Source organism: Mytilus trossulus, chromosome 5, assembly GCF_036588685.1.
Source record: "Mytilus trossulus isolate FHL-02 chromosome 5, PNRI_Mtr1.1.1.hap1, whole genome shotgun sequence".
Classification (NCBI taxonomy): domain Eukaryota; kingdom Metazoa; phylum Mollusca; class Bivalvia; order Mytilida; family Mytilidae; genus Mytilus; species Mytilus trossulus.
The window spans coordinates 84,242,583-84,267,042 of NC_086377.1; the positions used below are offsets into that span (position 1 = coordinate 84,242,583).

Here is a 24,460-nt window from a genome sequence, read left to right on the forward strand (position 1 = left end):
TCTGGAGTGGTAAATGCATGTTGTATAATCAGGTGTTACATATCATGTTCAGTACAGGAGTGGTTAATGAATGTTGTATAATCAGGTGTCACATGTCATGTTCAGTACAAGAGTGGTAAATGAATGTTGTATGATCCGGTGTTACATGTCATGTTCAGTACAAGAGGGGTAAATGAATGTTGTATGATAATGTGTCACATGTCATGTTCAGTACTGTAGTGGAGAATGCAGGTTGTATGATCAGGTGTTTCATGCATATATGTCATGTTCAGTACAGGAGTGGTAAATGAATGCTGTATGATCAGGTGTTACATGTCATGTTCAGTACAAGAGGGGTAAATGAATGTTGTATGATAAGGTGTCACATGTCATGTTCAGTACAGGAGTGGTAAATGAATGTTGTATAATCAGATGTAACATATCATGTTCAGTACAGGAGTGGTTAATGAATGTTGTATAATCAGGTGTCACCTGTCATGTTCAGTACAGGAGTGGTTAATGAATATTGTATGATCAGGTGTCACATGTCATGTTCAGTACAAGATTGGTAAATGAATGTTGTATAATCAGGTGTTACATGTCATGTTCAGTATAGGAGTGGTAAATGAATGTTGTATAATCAGTGTCACATGTCATGTTTAGTACAAGAGTGGTAAATGAATGTTGTATAGTCAGGTGTCACATGTCATGTTCAGTACAGGATTGGTAAATGAATGTTGTATAATCATGTGTCACATGTCATGTTTAGTACAGGAGTGGTTAATGAATGTTGTATGATCATGTGTCCATTGTCATATTCAGTACAGGAGTGGTTAATGAATGTTGTATGATCAGGTGTCATGTCTCAAGTCATGGTCATGCAAGATTATTTTGGGACCAAAGTAATGTTTTTTGTGTAGAATACTATGTTACGTGTAATAAAGTAAATCAATATTTCAATTGTTTACAGTTACGAAGTATCAGACAGCAACTCTTTGACATACAAACTGGAGTGATATTCATCAGTGTAATAAAGTTAATCACAATATACAGTGTATCATAATACTATGTTTCTTAATATTTTGAAGACAAGAGTATTGCAATAACTAGAATGTACACTGAATCATTGAACACTAACAAGGGCAGTGTTTAACTGATCCACATTATGTGTACTATATATAATAAATATCTGTGAATGTGTTAAACATTTTACTTTACTTACAGAATTTCTACATTCCAAGTTAGCTCTGTTCTTTACACATAATTCTATCTCTTTTATATTCCCATTCTCTGCAGCTGTAAGAAGTTTCTGTAAGCAAAACAAATCTATTTTCCTCTAGAACATACAAATGTATCATAAATGTAATAATTGAATTTAACAAGCTACATTTTTACAGTTTCAAAAGTTTATACCAAATACAGTGATCACCAAGAAGGTGTGAAATGTTGTGTATAATTTCAGAGTTTTTTTTAGAAAAGTCTTTAGACAATTGTATAATGCAGCAGTTTTGAGATCAGCCTAAGTTTTTGTTGAGGTTTGTGTTGCTCGGTCTTTAGTTTTTTATGTAATGTTTTGAATATAAAAAGAAGACGTGGTAAAACTGGTATGATTGCCAATGAGACAATTCAACAAAATAGACAAAATGACACAGAAAATAACAACTATAGGTCACTGTACAGCCTTCAACAATGATCAAAGCCCATATGGCATAGTCAGCTATAAATGGCCCTGAACTGACTAATGTAGACCGTTGAATTTTGATTGTTTTTCATTTTTTCTATGGCGTTGTCAGATTCTCTTCAACTTAAAGAGTTATGAATGTCCTACAATATCTTAGGTTTCTTTTTTTTTTGTCTCCTGGAATTTTGTATATTGAAATTCTGTTCACTGTAGTCATTTTGATTTCTCCTGTTCTCCCACTGAGAATACTGCACGCTTGTATCTTTATAACATAGGTCACATGACATAGGTCACATGACACTGACTGACTCTGAGAATAGTACACACCTGTATCTTTATGTACATTTTATAGACAACATAAGTCACATGACATAGGTCACATGACACTGACTGACTCTGAGAATACTGCACGCCTGTATCTTTATGTACAGTTTGTAGACAACATAGATCACATGACATACATTTTGTAGGTCACATGACACTGACTGACTCTGAGAATACATTACTACACACCTGTATCTTTCTGTACAGTTTATAGACAACATGGGACACATGACATAGGTCACATGACACTGACTTTTAAGAAGAAAAACTTACCTCATCCCAACTTGCCATTATATCCTGTAAAAGAAAATGAAATCATTGTATATTTATAAAAATAAGGAGATATGATTACCAATGAGACAGCTATCAACTTAAGTTCAAATGAAGTGGATGTAAGCAATTATAGCCAACGGTACGGCCTTCAACAGTAAGAACAAGAGGCTGTCAAGTGACAGCAAACTGGATTTTCCTGCATACAATGTAGGTCAACCCTGAACAGTTGAACAAGTATGGACACAACATTTAAGCTTAAAACAGCTCTGAATTTGGATTCTGATTGAATATTTATAATAGATTATTTTCTAATTAAGAGGGAATGCCAAAAACCATCAAGCTTCCTCCCTAAAATTTATTGAAAGTACATTTTTAATTAATAATGAAAATGATCATGATGATATTTGCAAATCTGAAACACAAACAGGATCATGTAAAAAAATAAACATTAACACACACAGCAAAAATGAATTACCACATAACAACTGTGACATCTACATTTTACCTTCATAACACACATGACTTTAAAAAAAAGCCAAAAAGAAATTTTGATGTTATCATTACTCAGGTCAGGGACACTACCTTATATGGAAATGCATGAATTAGCATACTTATGTTCTCGCACGTGTAATTGTTTATTTACATGTGACGCAATTTATTGTTACCTGTTTTTTTTTTTACCAATCCACTAAATGAGCAACAATGCATTATGGACTACTACGTGTTTACAATCAACCAAGAACACATGCTACTTACTTAAATACAACACATTTTGTCGTGCAATGTGGGATTAACAATTTCGCTTAGTTTTTCATTTTTTGTATCCACATTGATAGTTCGTGATATAAAGTATTTGTTCCATGCTCAGATTAATGAAGAGTTCTTTCTATGCGAAGAAAAAGTGTTTGATTTACCAGATATATAGCTATTCACGTGTTTGATGATGACATGCAGAATTCATGTATTTGTCCACCAGACAGCAACAAAACAACAGTGAAAAACACAATTACACCTCAGACAAACATACAAGTGTAAAGTTAGCCGTCGATTACAGCCGATGCTAATATTCATGAGTGCAGAAACTTTCGTATAGATAGTTAAAGAGAAATGTGTGATCCATGAATTTTGTGTTCATACAAAAGACGAAGACTAAGAGTTTGTCAAGTATCTAATCACGCTGATGGGGTCACTAAACTTTTTGAGTTTAAAAATATATATTGCACCTACTTTTATGTTTAAAAAGTAATTTAAATCGAGGACATAATGTGTTTATATATTTGTCTTTAAGAGACAATAGGGTATTATCATCAATCGTGGCCATTAATAGCCGACTTATAATACGGTATGGGGTTTTCTCATTGTTGAAGGCGTTACAGTTGCCTATCATTATTTATATCCACTTTATTTGTGCTTTAGTGGATAGTTGTCCCATTTGGCAATCATACCCCATCTCCTTATTTTTGTATATAAACATCCCTCAGAAGTTCGGGTTTCCATTATAAAGTATTTACATACATGACAGTGTTTACAAAAATGTATTGATTTTTGACATATTTCAGTATTTGGCACTTTCAAACTGTTCCCTTTGCTCTGACGGTAGTGGAAAACAACTGTTGTTTCATATGGTTTTCGTCTTTGCTAAGATTTTTTTTCAAATGAAGATACAATGTATTAGATTTTTTTTAAATTTTTAACGGACTCGGACTCGAACATTTGTCAATCTTAATAAAATCATTAATGTTGTTATCCATGTTTATGTTCGACAACGTGGGAAATTTGATATGTTTTGTGAAAATTGCACCGTTACACCTAAACCTACTATATTTCTTTTATGCATTGGATATAAAAATTTCAATTTTTGTATATAAAATACATGAAATAAGGCCGTTTTTTTTATGTTATTTTACACAAATAATTTTTGGTCACTTTATAGCTTACTTTTCAGCAACGAACCTATGATTGCTTACTTTACTAGATTGTGTATTGAATGGAAAGATATCTCAATTGGCACTCATACATCATAGTCGTATTTCTTACTTAATCATGTTAATAGGTAATATTGCACCCACTATGATCCAGAGGATTTATATAATCGGATATATTGCACAGGACAGCAGCCGAACGATAAAAATACCTATGACGGACTCTGCTGTTGTTTGTTCTATAGTCAGGTTGTTGTCTCTTTGACACATTTCCAATTTCAAATGAATTTCCATTCTCAATTTTATGCATCGAGTGATGAAACTATATAAAATATGTTAAGCTATTTACCGTCCGAGCTTTGATAACACTTATTTTTAGCATACTGAATATTATGATGTTCAGATCCTGATAAAAAGTTTACACATCCAGTACATATAGAAGTGTTTCTGTGCCAGTTTTTGTGTTTTTCGAGGCAGAAATGTTTTTGGAATGACATTATATATGTTTTAAAGAGATTACAAAATTTTCATACTTGACAGTAATCATTTCATACGAAATTTCACGGTTTCAAGTCGTGAAATTATTGCACAGGTACAATGCATAACAATGGAAAAAAACCTGTTTAACTACTTTTACAAGGCGAGAAAGAAAGTTGAACAGTGAAGCTCGTAAGCAATACTTTTTCAATCTGAGCATGCAAACTGAAGATTATGTGATTTTAAAGAAACGTGTTAGAGTAAAGTCCCTTACTTATTACAATACAATTAAATACCCAAAGTGAAATCTGTTGGTATGAGTTCTACAACCGTCAATATGGGATTATATGTGGGTCTTCGTCAAACTGTTATTGCAACTTCAGCATGTCATTGTTAAGTCTGTCTGCAAGGCCTTAATGCCACTTTATATTCATACCCCTTCTGCCACCAGTCAATCAGAATCTGAAAAAAAGTTTTAAAATTAAAAACATGTAAACAGATTAAACAGAATAGAGAATGGAAACAAGGAATGTGTCAAAGAGACATCAACCCAACCAGAGAGCAGAGACAGCCAAAGGCCAATAATGGGTCATCAACACAGCGAGAAAATTCCGCACCCAGAGGCACACTTGATCTGGCCCCTAAAGGCTAATCAATAATGATTACTAGTTCAGCAAAGTAAAGGCAAATATGTTTGTTATTTGTAAAATAAATCATAACTATTTTAATTTTTAGTGGCCTCTAGGGACCTCTTGAAACTGTGCGCAGAAACTAAATGCATAGCCATGATAACTAATTTTTGAATCAAATTAATACATTTTTCATTAACCATGGTAAATCAATGAGACGAGGCTTTTAAGGGATAAACTTAGCTGTTATAACAAGGCTTAGTTATTTAAGGCATACATGTAACTTACTATATATGAGAAACTTGGGAATTACTGGGAAGCTTGCGCAGATCCTCATTACATGCTCTGATCATTATTTCTTACAATAAATTAAAATACATTGTAATTAAGCATGTACATGTATATGTCTGAGCAAATGCTTTGGAGTGATGAAGAGAAGCTGTAATAACACCCTTTAGTTATTACAGACATACATGTACTTTTTCTGTAATAACATAGGTGTACTATCTGACTATGCATGATTGGAAAACTATGAACTGTTATATCTTTCTATAGTTGAGTATACCGGTACATAAAGACAATAGTATTAATATCAATAGAACTTGTATACATTTTAACAAAACTAATGATGTATTGTTCCTTTGAAACATGTAACATACATATGTTATCACAGTTCTTTGATTTTTTAGTCCACAATAACAAATGTATGTTATTTTTCTCTAACAACTCTATAGAGTTTATATATCCTTGACTGACTGAACCATGAAAATGAGGTCAACGTCGGGTGACAGCTGCCAGTTGGACATGTACATCTTATAATGATTCCATATACAAATAAATTGGGAATGTTTCCATGGGACACAGAAGTTGCCCCCGTTTGCATATCATATAAAGTTATAAAGGGACATAACTGACGAACGGTAAAGGTAACTGTCAAAATTTGGTTGAGGCTAACTTAAGTCAGAGAAGGGAAACGAAAAATTCAGCACCTTTACCATTTGTAAAGGGGCATAACTCTAGAACAGTTAAAGTGAAGCACCAAAATTCAAACTTGATCTGTCCTTTGTGGAAATAAGCATTGTCATGATTGTGTATAGGTTTCATAACATTTGGTTGAGGCAAATTTAAGTTAGAGAACGGATACCAACTTTGGGACGCATGGACATATGTAGGGACAGACGCACGCATAGACTGACAAGGGCATAAATATAGTAGACCTATTGCTTACAGTATTTAAGATGTGATAGATAGTTTATTCTCATAAAACCATGAAGTACATAGGTTACAGAGAAGTTAAAAACATGCATATGGACTTGACCCATACAAATTTAACCTTGCATGTTCACTGATTCATGAATAGAAAACTGTCTGACGGGCACTAGGACCCTGCAAGGTATGCACGTACCAAATATAGTTATCCAATTACTCATAATAAGAGAGAAATTAAGAATACTAATAATCTTAATTTTTTGTTCAAGTAGTCACTGAACCATGAAAATGAGGTCAAGGACAATGGACATATGACAGACAGAAACTTCATAACATAAGGCATCTATATCCAAAGTACGAAGTATGCAGGATCAAGGTCTTCTACCTTCTGAAATATTGGGCTTTTAAGAAGTCTGTTTACGATGAATCTGAATGTCTAAGAGACATATCTAAGTCAATTTTATTGTTAGCTATACAAGTAAATAAAATGCACTTGTATAAGTATTCTACAAATTTACTTATATAAGTATATTTTTTTTTACTTCTTCAAGTAAATAAAAAGTACTTGTACAAGAAGTACCCCTGACTGTACGTTATACAGGGAATTTTTTGTACAGATTATCATCGAACTATTTTCAACAAATTCGTTCATCGTATGATTTGCTCTATACAATACAGAGTTTATTGAGTTCATACAATACAGACATGACAGAGTTTATACAATACAGACATAACAGAGTTTATACAATACAGACATGACAGAGTTTATACAATACAGACATGACAGAGTTTATACAATACAGACATGACAGAGTTTATACAATACAGACATGACAGAGTTTATACATTACAGACATGACAGAGTTTATACAATACAGACATAACAGAGTTTATACAATACAGACATGACAGAGTTTATACAATACAGACATGACAGAGTTTATACAATACAGACATGACAGAGTTTATACAATACAGACATGACAGAGTTTATACAATACAGACATGACAGAGTTTATTCAATACAGACATGAAAGAGTTTATTCAATACAGACATGAAAGAGTTTATTCAATACAGACATGACAGAGTTTATTCAATACAGACATGATTGAGTTTATACAATACAGACATGACAGAGGTTATACAAGACATACGTTATAGACTTTATACAATACAGACATGACAGAGTTTATACAATACAGACATGACAGAGTTTATTCTGTGTATTGGATATTGTCAAAATGGCCAAATCCAACCCGCCACTGTAAGGATTAGGTGGGCAACCCTGCCTTAACCAATGAATGGTAGACAAACCAAGAGAGAGTCCAGGAGAAGGGAAATCATTTGACAAAGACACACGCGGGACAACAATGTCACACCATGTCTTAGATATATGATTTGTTATTAGTTGTCATAGGCTTTTAGCTAGCTGTCAATAACTGAGAATACTCTCATATCTGTACAATGTGTTTTTGTTGTTGTGAGGGATGTGTAAATACGCTGTCAAGTCCGGTATGTATATATATAAGTGTTAAAAGTTTGTTTGCTTTGTATCGATCTGATGAGTTAAGCCCTTTTCAACTAATTTCTAACCCCGCTCGCCAAATTTGTAATGTGCCTGTCCCAAGTCAGGAGCTGGTCGTTTAGTGGTTGTCGTTGGTTCATGTCTGTCATATTTGTTTTTTTGTAAATAGTTTTGTAGTAATTTATCAGTCCTGCCTCTCCCCAAACCATTATAAAAGAGGCATGTTTTTTTCTATATTTTAAAATAAGCTCGGGATATAAAATCGGTACCCCTACAAATATATTAGGTGTCATCTCTCAGTCTGATCGATCGTTATTGGAAGTGCTGTGTACTGTCTCTGTTTTTCGTAGATTCACATTCCCTGACATGATATTCATAAAATCGCACGGGTTGGTGTCTTGGTAGAATCTGGAATTGCTCATCTTTTTGGAGCTTCGTTCTATTTGTCATCTTATTTTTAAGGTTTGGGTTTGTATTTGTCATTTTGTTTTTCTCGTTTTGACTGACGCTACATTATTCGCTAATTTCCGCGACAAAATTAATTGAAATTAAACTCAGATGAGTGATACAAGCGGTAGAAGGTGTTGCGACCAAAGAGGGTTGGTAGTGTTATCCAATATATTTATTTAATAGTCAAAAGTGATCAAACCTCACTCCCCTGATACGCGAAAGGGAGCAACTGAAGATCTTGTGAAAATGAGATATATCAAGACCGCAGAGCTCGAACCCTGAAAAGTTGGGGCAAGTATGGACACAACATTCAAGCTTGGCACAGCTCTGAATTTAGATTGTGATTCAATGTTTGACATAGCAAAGGTTTCTGACACAGAATGAACGCGGTGTAAGAACATTTTTTCTTAATTTACCTATTATGGTCCAAAATCCAAAAACTAAACACATGGTTAGATTCAGCATATCAAAGAATTCAAAGAATTCAATTTATGATGAAATCAAACTTAGTTTAATTTTGGACCCTTTCGACCTCAATGTGGACCAATTTGATAACGGGGCCCAAAAATCTAAAATATAAATACATGGTTAGATTCAGCATTTCAAAGAACCCCATATATTCAATTTTTGTCAAAATCAAACTAAGTTTAAATTTGGATCCTTTGAACCTTAAAAGAGGGACGAAAAATACCAAAGGGACAGTCAAACTCATAAATCTGAAACAAACTGACAACGCCATGGCTAAAAATGAAAAAGACAAACCGACAAACAATAGTACACATGACACAACATACAAAAAAAAAAATAAAAAAAATACGAACCGAACCAAAAATTAGGGGTGATCTCAGGTGCTCCGGAAGGGTTAAGCAGATCCTGCTCCACATATAGCACCAGTCGTGTTGCTTATGTGATAAATAATCCGGTAAATAGTCTAATTCGGTACGTCACATTCGTGAAATGGAAGAGGATTGCAGTTACGACGAAAGGAACATATCCCTGTTTGGCCCCAAATTCTTAAACGTTAAGGGCAATTACCCCGACACTCAAACCCAGCTATCCCTTTGTGATATGGAACCTTGTAGTACAATTTCATAAAGATCCATACACTTACACACAAGTTATTGTCATGAAACTAGAAAAATGCTTGTTTTTTGCCCATGTGTTTGCCCCTATCTCCTCCTTCATGGGAGATTATGGGAAGAACAATACATGTTGTTATTGCAAAATATGCTGGTTTAGTTATTAGTGTCTAATTACGTTACAGGTAATTTGACCTGTGGAAATTAAATAAAAGTTATTATTTATATGAAATTTATGTAAAAACATGTTTGTTTTTTTTTATTGTTGTTTGAACACATGTATCAAATATTATAAATGAGTGTTTCGAAGATGGAATTTCTTGAAAATAAAATTATTTAAAAGTGTTGATAGTAAAACCCATCAGTAGTCTGGAAAATAAAATTATTTAAAATAACAAATATTTTAAGCATTTAAAATTAAGTCTGAATAGCTCTGAGGGGAAAGACGTTCCTTGTTTCTTATTTTTTTTTGGGGGGTAGGGGGATATCTTTTGATATTCTTCATATAAAGAACGAAAAAAGAACAGCTAGAACATGTTGACAATATTGAAATTTAATTGTTGTTTAATTTAATTTCGTTTCCTTAGTTTAGGATTCAATTTGAACCAATGGAAGAGATCTGCATTTCTAAATCTTAACATTTGATTAAAGTTAATAGTTGATTATCTAAAATTCAACTGAATTCTGTCATTTTAAAAGCAACTTCATTATTTTTTAAAATCTGAAATGTGTACCTTGGGCCATTTTACATTTTGTGTGACAGTTCTCTAAGATATTTAATTTTTTCTTAAGAAAGTAAGGACTGAAAAATCTATTCAGTTTTAAATTTCCATTGATTAAGTTCTCAGTCACAGGGATACAGGAACAAATAACAAACACGATGATTGATGTAAACTGTGTGAAGCTTGTTTCCAGATACTATATTTTGAAATATTTGTAAATTTCATTAATAAATAGGTTTAAACTGCTAATGCAACATTTCTGATTTGATTTTTTTTTACCATTACAATAATAATGTTGGTACATAAATTTAGTTTTAATCGTAAACTACTAATCATATACTAAATGTCACATTATAAGTGTGCAGATATATTAACCTTTATTTTAGTGGACAATTACTCATCAATTGAGATGCTCCTGAATTGGAGGAAGATTCTTCAAACATAATTTTACGACAAAATGAAAAAAATCGTTTCTTTCCCCAAACTTATGTATCCCCTCGGCCTTTGTTTACATTGACAGTTGTTGACCTACAAATTAAAGTATTGCATGTTGATGTTTGAATCATCTACAGCAAACATAAATAGGTTTAAATTTAAGAAATACAATTTTTTAATTAGTGCACGAACTCTGAGAATGATTTGAATAACCAGTGAAGGATATCACTTCTTCTGTGTGGCATAGCAACAATGACGTCACTGTAAAAAATAATGTAGGTTGGATTTATTTAGAATATCTCGTCATACTGATTTTTCCGGATTGTAATAGAAACGTAAATAGTGTAAAGAAGAGCCCAAGATACGATAATTTCATGAGAAACAGAAGGGAAATGTGTAAAAAAGTGTTTAAAGTCTATTCATTTGTGTTTCTCCTTCTCATCAATCTCAGTAAGATTTGTTGGGGGTTTATATAAAAACATAATGAATGACGTGAGAGGATGTAACTCTGGTCAACAACATAGGGGATTCCCAGAAAAAACTACATATTATAGTAACCAAAACTTTCAATCTTAGCTTTAAGGATTTAATTAATTTCATTTTTTGAATAAATTATGATTTTATTAACAAAAAAATGTTTTAGTGCTCTCTTTTAATGTCAACTTTTTGGTGCATGGTTTCAACGAGTGGAGTTAATCATGTTTCCTTATTCTGTACTCATCAAAGTCAAAAATAAATTCCGTGCCAACACCGGTTGGTTTGAAGTTATGTCTTTTGAAAATCATATCAAAAAGAAATCTACTATAGGGAAAATAGTACTTTTACATTTTCCCAGCATTCGGTTGGCTTTTTGTGTACCAAAGGAAGGTGTAGGAAGTCAATTTAGGAGCGCTGCAATCGGATGTGAGTGTACAATACATTTTATTTTATTTCCCAATGCAGTGTGTATATTTGCAATATATTTTTTAAAATTTCATGGAAATATTTTCTAGAGATTTATTCTAAAAACTTCCAAAATTCCATAAATTGGGTATAAAATGACGTATGGCATAGATAACATCAACAAACTTCGGTGGAAGTTGGTCATGATACTCTTTGAATTCATTTTTTTAAACAGAGTAATAAAGTACTCACAACACACATAACTGGGTTTTTTTCCCAGGTTTTTATTATAAAAAGTTGTTAATTTAGAAAATATTATAAAAAGTTGTTAATTTAGAAAATATTAGTATTGTCGCCTATGGCAGAATAAATAGTACCGCTTTCCCTATACTTGAGATAGCAAGGGATATCAAAATCAATCAGACCAGTTATATAACACTATTTTGAAGTTTTTGACTAGAACATTTGATTTTTATTACCAAGAATAGAAATTTTTCTTTGAGACGAATATTGTGTTGAGATAATAAGTCAAATTGATGGGTACTGATATAACACTTTATTCTAAGATTAACTATATTATCTCTAGTTATTATGTATTTGTTTTCATTCTTTGCAATGACTAATTCAATTGGAAATACCTGAATTAAAGTCGAGACAAATATTTTTAACTGAAATGGGGAATTTGTCTGGAGTCAGGCAATATTTGGTCTTAATAGTAGCATTTTCAGTGTTAAAATTGTCCAGATAAGAAAAAAAGAGGCCCAATTGAGACTTTATTTAGATAGAATTTTTACTCTCCTGTGAAAAGAATTGTTCACATTATTGGTAATTCATGCAGCAAATATTTCAATAGTGCTTCATTTTGTAGTTATTTCTTTTATTACATCAAGCATATTGAAAACATTTTCTACCGTTTCGAGAGGACTATTGTTGGAAATGAATACTCCCAAAGGACATAATTCAGCTTTTTCATCGATTAATACTGGCAATAAAGGCATTTAATGTTTTTAGTGTATGATATCTATGTTTGTGTCATCTCAAGACAGAATAAAGGATTTTATAGCAAATTCTGAAATTTTGAACCACAATATGGCATATATTAAAGCATGGAACGGAGATTAGTATGAAAAATCTTCACTTTGCGGTCATGCTATAATTTTTTAATAAATTGAATACAAATTGAATGGAACTGTCATTTTTATCTGTTTAAATGGAACTGTTTACATTTTTTTTTACATAATATAAGATCTGATTGGATACAGGTTGTAAACTTATCCTTATATGAAAGAAGTACGGAAAGAGGTAAACCAGCATGTAGGGGTGGGGACATAAAATGATCAAAATTTCTTTAAGTAATGGGGACATCAATAATATATTTTAGACAAAGTTTTCCCAATAAATCCAGTATTACATTAATGGTGATGTAAAAACTTTTTAAAATGTCATGCCACAGTATAGGGAAAATAGTACTATTACATTTCTCAGCATTAGGTTGGCCTCTTTTGTACCCAAGGCAGGTGATTAGATGTAAGGAAACATTTTTATTTCGCTATGAATAACTGTAGTGTGTATATTTGCAATATAACCCATTGATATATGTTAAAGGGAATAATTCTAAAAGTCTTCCAGAATTTCAAAATTTAGTGTAAATAAACTCATCATAGATATCAGGACTAAATTTAGTATATACGCCAGACGCGCGTTTCGTCTACAAAAGACTCATCAGTGACGCTTGAATCTAAAAAAAGTAAAAAATGCCAAATAAAGTTCGAAGTTGAAGAGCATTGAGAACCAAAATGACGATAGGCATGGATAACATAAACAAGCTCCGTTTGATATTGGTCATGATACTAGTTTGGATCATTTTTCATATAGAGTTATAAAGTACTAACATCATACATAAATGTTTTGTCCCGGTTTTTATCATAAAAAGTTGTGAAGGACAAGGTATGATAAGGGGCATTTTTGGCCCCCTGTTCAAATGACTTCATATTCAATTCATGGCTAGTATATGCCTAGTGACTTAAAAAAATGTTGAAAATTTAGAGTTTATCTGATTATTTGGTTGCCTAGCAACGGGTTTTATAAATGAACTATAATATCCATCTGTAATGCAATTGCTTAAGAAAAAAATTCTGAATCTATTAAAATGAAAGGTAATGTGTTACCAAACACTTGAATATTTATTATTGTTGGATCTATCATTTTAAGAAGCTCTAAATATACAATGTTGCCTAGTGACAACACAACAGGACATTTTTATCCGATGTTATCAATAAAAAAAATTCAAATTCAAATATTTTCATGCAACTCATATAAAGTCGGCTCCTATATTGATATATTAAGTAACAATGTTTGCAGAATAAATAGTACCGCTTTCTCGTCAGGGGGTACAGACTACCTAAGAAAAGATAACACTTACGCACAGTCTGTTTCATTGTAGCGTTTTAAAATTATATGCAATACGCAAGAACTTAAAAGATCTTGTTCAGAATGTTTACATTGTTGCTAAGAGCAGGTATAAACATATTGTTATTCATTTAATATGTTAATCAAATCAAAGCTACACATGTTCCATGTATGAATATTCAAAGAGACAAAATAGGAAAATTTGGAAATAAAAAAAAATTACAAAAGAAAACAATGTCAGATTTTTTTTTCAAATCGTTAACTGAACATACTTTTTACGTAATTTTTCCTATGCCTTACATGTAATATGATAATGTAGGAAGCATAAAAAATACAACAATGAAATTATAATCAAATAATAAAATAAATAAACCAAGGATAATTTTGCTTCCTTTTGTAGCAGATTGATTAATTTCAAGTCAGAATTGTCTTAACGATATCGATACTTTTTTTAAAACCGTATTTATGAATGAAATACACGTAATAGTGTAAAATTGCAAGTTACTAATTACTTATATATGACATGTATATGTGTGTGTTGTAAAACGCTGGAATGTTTTATTTTATGCCACTGAAAATCTTACGACATGATTTTTTTTCAATAAAAAGCCAGAAGATACCAAGGGGTGGGGGCAAAATATAATGTGACACTTGTAACTGCAGTTTGATATTTGGTGGAATGAGAGATGAAATGAGTTTAGTCTCTTATATTTAGATAGCATTTTTATAACTGATTTGATTTAAACTTCACACCAATTGTATCTAATTTTCATAATCTGTGCAGAAATACTTTCAAAATCTATGTTTAACTTACTTGATTATACACACAGATTTTGCACGGTCCGCTCTATTTTTTATCTCCTAGATCAGATTTTCAAGAGCCATGGTTCCTTGCACCAATTGATTCGTTGTTCGGTTTTGGGTCGTATATTCTTTCTTTCTTTTTTTTAAATCTGTAAACCAACAAATCTAATTTGAAAACTTGATTATGTAAAATATCAGCCGATTTTATATTTCCCCTATGTATCCTACGTTTGTATCTAAGATTGTATCTCAAAAACGAAAAACGGTTACTTTTTTACTTTTTTACTTGTAACTTTTAAAAGCAGAATTCGTAGATGGAATTTAGTAAAATATTCTGTGGAGTAGTTAAGTACGTAAACTAGGCGTTGATAGAAACTATACTTTTTTAAAAACTTTATGTTACTACAAGTCCTTTGTGTATTCCGTGCATGGCATTAGTTCATATTTCAAACTGTGTGTGAATATTGTTATATGGTCGACTAGAGCTTGTGTATTATTTATTTGTTAACCAAATGTTGACTCTTAATAAAACTTTGAATTCAATATGCTAAAAATTATAATTCTAGGTCAACACACAACAGGGATGACCTGCTCAAGTTTTTCTTGCCAAAATACAGTTATCGTTCCCAAGGTCAAAGTTGAATATCACGGGGAAGGTCAAAATTGTAAGGGGGAACACCCCATCATGATAATACATCCACATGACAAAGATTTAAAGTGTCCAAAACACGAAGAAGGGTCTGGTTGTGTTTCCTGAAAAAAAATACAAGAAGCTACCTTTGGGATCATATTTGAAGTTAACATGAAGATCATCATGATACAAGACAATATATAAACCTCATGATACAGCCACATGTCAAATATCTAAGGGATAGATAAAAAAAAATGTATTCCAATTATATACTATGGGATGGATCTTTCTTTTATTTATTGAGCCAATTGGAAAGTAGAAGCATATTTTAAACTTAAATACGAAAAATATGACGGTTTATTTTTTTTTCAAGAACAATATACTGATATTTCCCTACAAATGTTGAGGGTTTAAAAAAAAATAAAAATATACGTTTAAAAACAAATGTCTTCTTCAAATACTAGACCGACTTTGTGGTCCCATATACCCCTAATTTTTGTTCAGTCAAACATATAAATCCAGAATAAACAAAAATTCAAGTAAAGCCAATCGGTGAACTAAAATTTGCTTAGCTATCACTGAACTTAAATTTGCCTTAGTTACACCTGAAACTTCCAAGTTTGGCCGATATTGACACGTAAACGATGCCATATTCGAGTTGCAAAATCTTTTAAATGCATTGTTAACATCGTTAGAATGTTTTATAAGATTTCTAGTTGTGCCAATTTATCAATGAGAGAAAAACAAGAAAAGAAAAAACCAAAATTTGTTTAGGGGCAATAGTGTTGAGTATCCCTTTAAATGTTAGTAAAGCATGAGTGCAATTGTTTTTTTCTTTTCTGTGCTTTAAAAGCGTTTCTCGGGGGAAAAGGAATACTACGGGAACAATATAAAAACCGAGGCATCTAAGGTATCACCCTAAACAAAAACAAAAAACACTCCAGACAAACAGACAAACAGCAGATCATAATCCATTCGATCCTTGAAATCGTGTGATAATGTCCAGTTCTAACTTATAGTTGTGAATATCTAAATACATGTAACCATTGCCATTTGCCAATATCACGACCGCATTTAAAAACATAATTATATAATAAAAAATCGACGAATCTAGATCAAATAACTAGAATAACCAGCGGAAAAGAAATTGTTTCCAAGTTAACATTGTTCAATGGTTCCAGAAATAACTAACGTCAGTCAGAGAAGACAAGTAGTAACACAATGAACTTTAACCTAACATTGTGACATAAATTAAGGATAGTTACATTACACTATGTATGGGTATCAATCTATGGAAGAAGCGAATCGATAAAAACTTTTCTTATATCACATAGCGATACATGTATTGTATATTATCAATTGTAAATATGCAGACATTCCATGCGGAAAATGTTGTTTTCGGGAACGAAAAATTAAGAAAATCCTTACTTTAAAACTTAGTGTTCAAATATAAACAACAATTGATTCTAAATTTACATTTCAGAAGTAAGTCAAAAGCAAACGTTTATGTCCGTGTAAAATTTGAAGTTCTGTGTTTTTATTATAATCATAAATATACAAATGCTATTAGTACTAATATCAGTGCGATACTTTTAGAATATCATAGCGGTGTTTTTGTTATATCAATATTAGTACTTATTAGTGGACTGCTGTACCCATATTATGACAATTTTACCTATTATGTCTGTTTTGTTCATGCATCGCTGGGGTTTAATAAACAATGTCGTAAGCAAATAGCTAAGTATCAAAATTTTAGTTCACATTTATAACATTTAGCAAATTTTATAATGAACGCACCGCAATAATATATATACAATTTAAAAACACCTGCTATAATCCTGACTTGGTATTATGAATATTAAACTAAAGTTTTAATTAAAAAAGTTTTAATTTATCGTGTACTAGACAAACAAATTTCAAGATCCCATTTACAGAGATAACAGTTTAAACTGCTTTCAAATTAGGTGTTTTCTAAATGTTAGAAAAAGGTCAATTAACCTTATAGTTAAATAAAAAAAAAAGACTAAAACAAATATACCAGTACTAATTCTGTTCTTAAATTTAAACTTTGTCAAATATTCTACAGATCTAAAGTAATATATATTGCATAACAATAGCACACAAACGTTCGACAAGATTAATATACAAAGTACTGAATCTAAAAAGGTCAACTATATATATAAATACCGGATATCAATATTTGTAAAATTATCAGATTTGAACAAACACGACTCGCCTAGTTAAGGTTTGTATCAGTCGTTATCTAATGGGGAAAGTCCAATCATCATGAGACTTACAAGGCTATAAAGTTATCCTTAGTGATGTCTATTAAAAATATGTATAATTGACGACCTGGGCAGGATTTAACATTATTTTTCGAGTAATTCACGAATAAAATTGTTAACTGTGTAATTTAAATATCAACAGCTAATGATGAAACCATAGCAACGATCTTAATTGTTTTCAGGAGGTGTTTTTGAAATACTCGGAAATCTTCTTTAGGTAGTTTTTTTTCGAAATCTTATGATAATTGGTTTAGTCCTTTAACGCTTACATTGATATATGATACAGTGATCCAGCAATATATAACACGAATACACTTAGTTTATTTTAAACATACTTTATTGTTCAAAATGACAAAAGGATCAGACACAAGTTTAACAACTTAGTAACGTCTTCTCCAAATTTAAAACAATACACTATAAATATAAAACATAATGAATTGTGTCCAAGACATATATTAAAAGTCATAAATTATACATTACAGTTATTTAACGACTTACCTCAAGCATTCTAAACTCTGTACACGTATGTTTGTACATATATTGATAAGTTAGATAAAGTATTGATAACCTTGATAACATGTTAGAAATCTGGATAATTTACCGTAGTAAATTATTAGGGGGAACACCTGTATATAAGTGTTCATAGGATTGGACAAATAAGCTGTTTATATTGTAATGAATGCAAATGGTTGAGATGATGATGTTGATAAGAGAGTGCGGGGAAGTTATGAATATATTCTATAACCTTTAAAATGTGACTCAATATAACGTGGCTTGAAACATTTCTATTTTATTTGATGTCATGATATTATTTGACACGTTATATCGCTTGTGATTAAATTGAGAATGGCAATGGGGAATGTGTCAAAGAGACAAAAACCCGTCCATAGAAAAAACAACAGCAGAAGATCACAACAGGTCTTCAATGTAGCAAGAAATTCCCGCACCCGGAGGCGTCCTTCAGCTGGCCCCTAAACAAATATATACTAATTTAGTGATAATGAAAGCCATACTAAACTCCAAATTGTACACAACAAAACTCAAATTAAAATTAAAAACCAATTGTTCAGAGAACAATTGTAGGTCTTTCCACTAGTAAAGAACTATTTTGATATTGAAATATGAAAAAATCAGTTTAAAATGTTAGTTCCTATGGCTTTATGATGTATTTATATGAATTTAAAGCAAAGGTCTATATTTAGAACGTCATATTAACCTATGACCTTGACCTCAATTTCAAGTTCACAAACAAAGGACCTAAAATCAAAAGACCCTAGGTCTTTAATATGTTTGGTTTATGAGTAATACCACTTTATGCGTAATTCTAAATGTAAGATGGGCAAAAACTCCCATTTATTGTCTGTGCACCCTTTCAACCAAAATATATAAGTAAGGACATGTCGCAACTAACAATTTATGAAAAATTATTTGTCGATATGTCATAAGGTATTTGAAAATAAATGAAAATAAGCCAAAATCAAAATTTAGAATATGACCTTTGACCTTGACCTCATTTTTATTTTTTGGGACCAAGGACCTCAAATCTAAAGACCCTATGTCTTTATCACTTATGGTTTACCATTTAGAAATGCATATCACTTAATTAAATGGAAAAGGGGGAATAACTCTCATATGGAGTCTCCGTAAAGCTTCGGTCCAAATGCATACCCTAATCCTGAAGATGTAACGAGCAATTTGGTAAAATAAATTTGTCGTAATCTTTTATGGTTGCGAAGGAGTAGTGGCCACAAGAAAAACAGTGTTTGGGGAGATAACTCTTACAACGTAAAGTATTTTGTTACGCAGTTGTAAATTTTAAAAGCGTATAAACTATACGACATCATATTCCAAATATCTAAGCGACATCTTTTGAAACATCAATACTACGCAAGAAAAAAATTTAGGCGGAAGAAAAAAAAAAAAAAAAATAATAATAATCAGAACAAATTCAATAGGTCTTTCCACGGAAAAGTGGAAAGACCTAATAAAACAATACTAACAAAGGCCAGAGGCCAGATTTAACATTGAAAACTTAGAAATATTTTCACTGTTTCGGATAACATACGTTACACAGTATAATCACAGAATCATTATAATTTGTTCTAAATAAATAAATAATATACAATTATGGCCCGTTGAAAAGGTAAATATCAAAAATTGTCAACACGATAATGTTATTTCAGTGAAGGCGCAGAAATATCTTTTAAGGGTTGACAATTTTGGATATTCATCGATTATAAGGGGCCACAATTGTTTTATTATACCGAACTAACAATGCAATTGCCTTTTAAACACCTACTAATTCTTTTACATAACAGCTGGCTTTGAAAATACCTCATGCAAATAAATTAGTGTTCTTAAATTGGTTAAAGGTACAACAAAGCTAGAATATTTTTGTAAAATATATGGCCCTGAAACGGACCGTTACTTTATAAAAGAGGGACGAAATATACCAAAGGGACAGTCAAACTCATATATCTAAAATAAACTGACTACACCATGGCTAAAAATGAAAAAGACAAACAGAAAAACAATAGTACACATGACACAACATAGAAAACTAAAGAATAAACAACACGAACCCCACCAAAAACTAGGGGTGATCTCAGGTGCTCCGGAAAGGAAAGCAGATCCTGCTCCACATGTGTTACCCGTCGTGTTGCTTATCTGATTAATAATCCGATAAATAGTCTAATTAGGTAGGTCACATTCATGAAAAGGAAGGGGATTGTAGTTACGACGTAAGGAGCATATCCGATATCATTTATGAAACGGTTGTTCCATAACGGTCAACCAACTCGTGATGGCGTCCGTAAAATTAACTAAGGGATGATTTCAACTTCACAATTTGGAACTCTTGGTTAAGTAGCTTCCTTGTGAGCAGCAACCATCTATCAAGAAAATCATGATAGGAAATGCAAGCACGGGAATATCGTATCAATTGGGAGATATATACCCCGTATGCAGGTGCTGCTGGAATGTTGCTACTTAGAAATGGAAAGTTCACAATTGGAAAGCTGAAATCATCTCTTTTGTCGTAAAATTGGGTTTTCAACCGACCCTCATTGTCAATTTCTAGATGTAGGTCAAGATATGAAGCCGACTTTACTGTATCTGTAGTATCCTTTATCTCTAGTTCGATGGGAACGATGCGTTCCACATTTTGTTTAGTGAAAGAACATCACCTATATAGCGGAAAGTAGAGTTAAAAGAAGTTCCTGCATGCAGTCAGCCTCATAATAATAAAGAAACAAGTCGGCAAAAAGAGGGGCACAGTTTGTTCCATTTTGAATGCCGACAATTTCGACCATTAGGCTTCTATGTAGATCTTGTGCTGTCTTTCTGATCATTTTTCTTTGTTTAAGTTTCTTCATAGCTGTGGGCTAGGTACGCTAAAGACGGTATTTAACGCAATAGCCATATGCACTGGAATTCCAACTAGAAACCCATTTTTTTTATATAACTGGAGATCTTGCCCCTCTTGTAAATATACCAAAAATATAAACACAAGTTAATTCAGTAATCTCACTAAAAAATATTAAATTTAGAAAATAAATTTTAGCTTGAATAGTTGAAACATGTGTATGTTGTCGTTAAGGTGACACTTTGGGTAAAATCATCGATTCTCTTTTTTTTTATCAAACACATAGGGCAAATACGTGTATGAAGATTGTGGTAATTATAGTTGAACAGAAAAAAAGATGCTTTCTTTTAAAAAAAGAAAAGCAATACGTGAACTTAAGATCGCTGGTCACCAAAAGATTGTTGCTGAATTGTTGTTTGCTTTGAACTGAAATAATTGACTGTGAATAGACAAAGATAATGGTGATATTAAACTAACTTTATTGAAACTATGTGATTGTGTGTACATTCTTGCACAGGTCAGTTGAAAGCAACGCTGTATATAAAAGTGTATAGATACAGTTACTATTTGAACATGCGTGTTAAAGCTCGGCTATTTTATACGTGGCTGATAGGTACATCCAGACATTCAACAATAAGACACACTACATTAGAGAAGGGTTAAACTCTATCCATTACATGGAGATACAAGAACTTAATATTTTACTGATTAAAATTAATATACAAACACAAATCAGCAGGTTGTTTGACAATGGTGAGATTCATGGGATAACTCTTGATTTTCTCCGTGGCTCATCGAAAGAGGGACCCGTATTGGGTCGTATTTTTCTCCTTCCTAAACTTCACAAATTAAGTGAACTTGTTTTTCAAGGGATAAAAAACAAACAATAGCAGTAAATGAATTGCCCCCATGCAGACTAATTATTTCTGAATGTAACTCTGTCACCGAAAGGGTTAGCAAATTTATTGATTACCTTTTGATACCTATAGTTAAAAGACAGAAAAGTTACATTAGAGATAGTGGGGATTTCATAAATGAAATAGAAAATTTAAGGCCTGATCGTGATTGCCTTTTAAATTCTTTTGACTGCACCAGCATGTATACAAACATGGAGTACAATGAACTCATTTAATCTGTTGGACGGGCTCATAGCAGTGCAGTAAAAGAAGATTATCCGATAAAATTACCTAGCTGTGAAACAATTAAATCGTTAGTAGCCACGGTGTTGAAAAACAATTATTTTGAATTTAATGACCGACACTTTGTACAGAAAATAGGCGCTAGTATAGTATGGGAAGTAAATGCAGCCCAGAAATTTTCTGGCGTTTCTAATGTTTTATTCAATGAATTACCCGGGGGTTATATTTGATTCAAAGAATTGTCCTGAAGTTTCTTGATTGGTATCTGATTCTCCAATATGATGTCATGCATTCCCAACACTATGTACGCTACTATACCCTTTTAAATTCATCGGCTTCTTTAATTGGAAGATTTTGTATACCGCTTTGGTACATCCTTTCCATATATTGAGAAAACATTTTTTTAGACGAATTACGATGTTCAACAATACCACAAACATCTTCATTTTCATCTTCTACCTCAACATAATTGCCGATATTCAAAACTGGTACAAACACAGCAATATGTGTTCCTTTGAACAACATAATATATTTACTGTTTAATTGGGTTAAACAAACTTCCTTACACCATACCTTGTGAAGAATTAACAAGTACTCTTTCTAGCGCTAGTCCATATTTCACATCAAATGGATTGGATAATACTTTCACCAAGTAAATGATTTATTACTTCTGAAACAACAATTGGAAATTGAACACAAAATTCATCACATTATAATGTCATAACAGTAGTTCCTAACACTTTTAAATCACCACCAATAGTTGTGATGAACCAGCTTGTAACTTATGGTCCTAGCATAGGTCTACTATCAGGCAAAATATTTCAGTAGCTGTCTTTTGTTATGAAAGTATATCTTGCACTGGTATCGATCTTGCAAGTAATTGCTGGTCCTTCTAATTACTATCTACCATCATACCGACCTTTCCTTAAATTTTCGTTAACACAGCAACGTACGCTATTTTGTACAATATTATCGGACAATAATTCATTGTCTTTGTGTTCCTCTCACAGGTAAACAAACGCACCATCACTCGACTGCTTAGGTATTATGTGATACTCCGGAGTTAAATCTTGGTCTATTAAGTGATACAAGCTCAATATCTCTCCCTCAGTTTGAGTGGAACGTGTCGTCCTCCATTTACCTAAGGTACACTCCTTTAAACTTCTGCTACGCCACCAGGTACCGTAGGGCGGAGCAGGGCCTATTGTTCCGGTTGTTGTTTAATTACTAGACGGTACACCACTATTCTGGGCGGAGCTCTCATCTGGTACCGTCTGATTTGGAATGTTCTGCTTGTTTCAATGTGTCTTACTCCAACAGTACTTTCTTGTGCACCTCTTTTTCCCTAATTTGTACACTGTCTGACACTTTTGTTTTGATATCTTCGGTTGTTCATAGGACTTTCTGAATAATTGTTCTTTAAATTCAGTTCATGAAAATCACTTCCTTTTTCCACTGGATATACATTATTTCTCTTGTTAACCTCAATCACATTTCCTTTATGCATTAGTATACATTCTTTTTGCATGGCACTTGAAACAGTTTCTTGGAGTTTCATAGTCTTAGTTCGCCTTAAAAACATGCGGAACTTTTCTGACTGTCCTCTTAAGGTCGGAAAGAACACTAACCTATTTCTTTCTTCATTCCACACATTTAGGGTTACAATTTTTTTAAAGTAATGTGAAAAGTCTTACAGCACATCATCGTTACTGCCACTAAATGTTATCTTAACCTGAACTTCAAATCGGTTAGCTTGCAGAGGAGATGACGAGTTAATCGGTACAATATTTGCTTCGTCTCTAATATGTGGAATGTACTGATCGAAATTCAATATCTGACGTACCGTATCGGTTGGCCTTCTTTTGTCTTCATTTTGTTTGTCAAAGTGTTCCAAACGTCCCGAGGTTTCATATATGAATGACTTCACAGGAAATGTTAAAGAAAACCATCCGATCACAAGTATCACACTTAAGATAAACCAAATACATCTATTAAGAACGAATTTCTTCAATTTATGATCAATTCCGGCTGTATTGGCATTTTGTTGTCTTTGGTTCATGACAGACATCGGTGTGCTCCAAATAAAAGATTCATCTTTCCAAGTACTGCAAACGTCGAAACCACCCCACATCTTAGTTGTTGGTGCACTGGTGTCCCAGGGATCGTCCGGTGTGCGGTTCTAGAATCATCCAGTGTCCTTGGAATAGAATCGGGTACCCCTAAGAATTCTTGAGGTGGTG

General features: G+C 32.5%; 1 long non-coding RNA gene across 1 annotated transcript; it reads right to left on the reverse strand.

The window, feature by feature from the left end:
• Positions 1–1,204: 1,204 nt before the first annotated feature.
• On the reverse strand, positions 1,205–5,021 carry LOC134719225 (uncharacterized). Its single transcript, XR_010107552.1, has 3 exons — positions 4,953–5,021; positions 2,258–2,281; positions 1,205–1,288 (listed from the first exon to the last, which is right to left on the reverse strand). It is a non-coding gene; the product is annotated as an uncharacterized LOC134719225 (long non-coding RNA).
• Positions 5,022–24,460: the final 19,439 nt, after the last annotated feature.